The sequence below is a fragment of the Silene latifolia genome, chromosome 3 (genome assembly GCF_048544455.1).
Source record: "Silene latifolia isolate original U9 population chromosome 3, ASM4854445v1, whole genome shotgun sequence".
NCBI lineage: Eukaryota > Viridiplantae > Streptophyta > Magnoliopsida > Caryophyllales > Caryophyllaceae > Silene > Silene latifolia.
The window spans coordinates 11,705,389-11,708,792 of NC_133528.1; the positions used below are offsets into that span (position 1 = coordinate 11,705,389).

Genomic DNA, 3,404 nt, shown 5'->3' on the forward strand with positions numbered 1-3,404 from the left:
GGGTTTGATTGCACATAGTATCAATCTTATGAGGGTGATTTACTATATTTTCCATGTAAATAAGAAAAATACCAAGGTGGGATCTCAAGTTTATTATTATAAGACGTGGCGTTTTGTTGCATAATATCTAAAAGATTTCCATGCATGCAAAAGGAGTTATGAGACTTTTGCGTTCTAAGCTGGCACAAAAACAAATAAAATAAGTTGTTGAATATTGGTTGAAGGAGTAATATCTGTGATAATACGCATAACAAGTTTTATAACTTAGCATCATATAGCATATGTTTATTTATTGTTAACTAGATTTCGAAAGAAGTAGGCTATATTTATGGTTTATTATGATCATATTAAAAAATTATTGTTAAGTATGGACAATCGATATACTCAAACCCTTGTCTTAATTGTATAACAAAATTACGCTGCTAAAAATGCCACAAACTAAAAAAAACCGTGAATTTCACGGGTAATAGAACTAGTACCATCACTCAAAGGCTACTTATTTTATTAATGGATTAAATTACTCTAAATTGTACTCTTTAGGTGATTTCTTTCACTATAAATAAGGAGTCTTTGCATCATTTATTACCCAAGACTTTTCTGATTATTAATTGCTAAAACACTTTACAAAATTTAAGCTCTTGTTCTTCAACTTATTTGCAAAATTGTTTTCTATTTTAAAAGTCTTTAATCATTTTTCAAAAGAGCTGTAAATCTTCATGTATCAGTTCGCTGCACTGTGGCATATGAGCTTGTTCCATGATTCTCGTATTTAGGTCTTAATTGTGATCTCCATGTTCATTAAGTAAACGCTTGAGATTCAAAGACTCTGTAAACCTGTGAGATAGAACTTAAGTCTTGAAGCGGAGTATCTTTGAGCAAATGAAAGTCTTGAAGTAGGCTAGTTTCAAGCAAGTGCAATCGGAGTAGGTTGGCGAGTTATTTTAATTGTAAAGAGTTTAGTAAGTTTGACTAAATTTCTAAACAAGCAATAAAATAACGGTTGGATGTAAGGCTCGAAGTAGAGGCTGAACCAATATTTTAAACATCGTCTTGTTTGTTCATTGCTTTTATGTTTGTTCTCCTAATTTATATCTTGTTTATCTCGCAATCTGTCTGTGTCACAGTGTTCAATATTGTGTCTCAGACCTCCTGATTGATTCAATCTTGTGAACTTAAAACGATTAAGTATTTCAAGTTTTCAACTTAAAAAGGATTCACTTAAGACTTTCATTGCTAAGAGTATTCAACTCAAAAAGTATTCACTTTATATCTTCATTGCTAAGTTGAAGAAAAATACTCTTTCATTCATATTTTTCTGGTCTGTGCAACAGTCGACTTTACTGTGACTTATACTGAGCTGAATCCGTGTGTATATACTTCTAACTCAAATATAACTAAGTATAAACACCACAATCATTCGAAGTATTATCCGTATCAGGTTAGTCTATTGTCCTAGATTTCAAAGAAGCTTAATTCAAGCTTAAAATTTTTAATTGGACACCTCATTCACCCCCTCTCTCTCTCTCTCTTAGATGTTCTCGTCCTTGACTCTTCGAAGGGTATTATTCAAGGACGCAACTATGTCTACACCAAGACCGGTGGTCGTATACTATCACATGCGGCAACAATCATTGGGTTTGGAATAACAATCAATCACACACTTTACTGGGTGATGAGGAACAACTGAGGAAGAGACTATGGGAACAACGGCGTTTTCTGTATAACTATGGACCTTGTCACAAATGTCTATTCTCTTCAGGTTCATGCCAACGAAACACCAGGTAATTAGTTGATGTGATTCTAAAGATTTTGCCAATAAATTCTGACCTCTCTATATGTCTACGCATTCTAAGTTCAAGTTGATCCAGTCAATTTTGAGGAGGCGGACGAGCTCCAGGAGCCAGTTCCAGGTAAATGAAACTAAACTATTTAACTTACCTCATTCTATATGGTTTAAAAACGGCAATTTCAGCTCATTGTACAATGCACAGTTCGTAAGAGTCCTCAGAGGACTGCACGTAGATTTGCCTCGTAGCCAGGGTCTGCATCATAGCTAAACGCGACATGCTACAGGTACTTAACTTTTAACTTTTGGCAGATGCAATCAGTAATTCAGTACATGTGAGTATGAAATGATACTAAATGATTAATGTTTTAACTTGACAGAATCTGTAAGCGGGTGTGGGTGTAATTAGTTGCTGAAGACAAACAAACTATTGGCAATGGGATTATGTTGATATTGAAGTATTTTGAATGTAACAAAGTTTGAAGTAACAAGAAGCAAGGTAGGAAGTGCATTATGGGAGGCCATTGTTTTTGAGAAAGCCTAATTTTCGATACAGTATTGAGCAGACTGCTGAGCCATAGTTATAGTAGAACGTATTAACAGCGTATTTAGCAATCAAAGTTGTGGTAAAACTTGTTTCTTGCAGTTTCCTCTTACGAAACAATCTTTTAATGTCCTTTACTAGTGTAACACTCGTGAAAAATCACGGGGTTGTGTACATTTTTTTTCTAAAGATGACTATAAATTTTAGTTATTATATAATCATTTCTATTTATTGAACATGTGTACTTTTTAAAAATAAAAAAGAAATAATATAATATCATTATAAATATAAAAATATAAAAATGGAAATTAAAACATTCAAATTTCATAACTTTAAGATATGTAAATTAATTAATAAGATAATATATGATAATGTTAATAGGAGTACTCATCAATCAATCAATCAATACTATATATTAATTCCAGAAACCAAGGGACTTTCATGCAATTAAATAAATCTATACACATTAATTATACTATATAGTTTTAAATCGCTAGCGCCGTGTGATGGACCTGAACAAGGGACTTCAATGCAAATATTATATAGGTTTGGTTAAAAATATAAATTTAGAAAATATTAGAATATGGCGAGTTTCCTTAAAATAAACGGGTTCCACTTATGGTACTAATTAGTATAAATATGTTAATTATTTAACATACATAAATATAATATATAATATATAAGTATATGTTATATTTTGGAAACTATTAAAAGGTAAGTAAATCAATTCAGATTTCCAAAAAATATAACATTCCATAATTCATTAAATTTGTAATTTAATTAGTAAATAATAATGTTTGCTCTTAAATAATATTCTAATCTAATATTTCAGATTTATTTAAATATATAATAATCAACTATTATGATAGTAACCTTCCATATGAGTAGTAAATTAGTAAATAATAATGTTTGCTCTTAAATAATATTCTAATCTAATATTTCAGATTTATTTAAATATATAATAATCAACTATTATGATAGTAACCTTCCATATGAGTAGTAAAAGCAACAATAATATATAGCAATGAGAGTAGTGAAAGTCATACTAGCAGCAGCGGGAATAGTAAAATTAAC

General features: G+C 30.7%; 1 long non-coding RNA gene across 1 annotated transcript; it reads left to right on the forward strand.

Moving 5' to 3' along the window:
* The first annotated feature begins 1,830 nt into the window (after positions 1 to 1,830).
* On the forward strand, positions 1,831 to 2,450 carry LOC141645909 (uncharacterized). The gene is made up of 3 exons (XR_012545223.1): positions 1,831 to 1,910; positions 1,992 to 2,073; positions 2,167 to 2,450. It is a non-coding gene; the product is annotated as an uncharacterized LOC141645909 (long non-coding RNA).
* Positions 2,451 to 3,404: the final 954 nt, after the last annotated feature.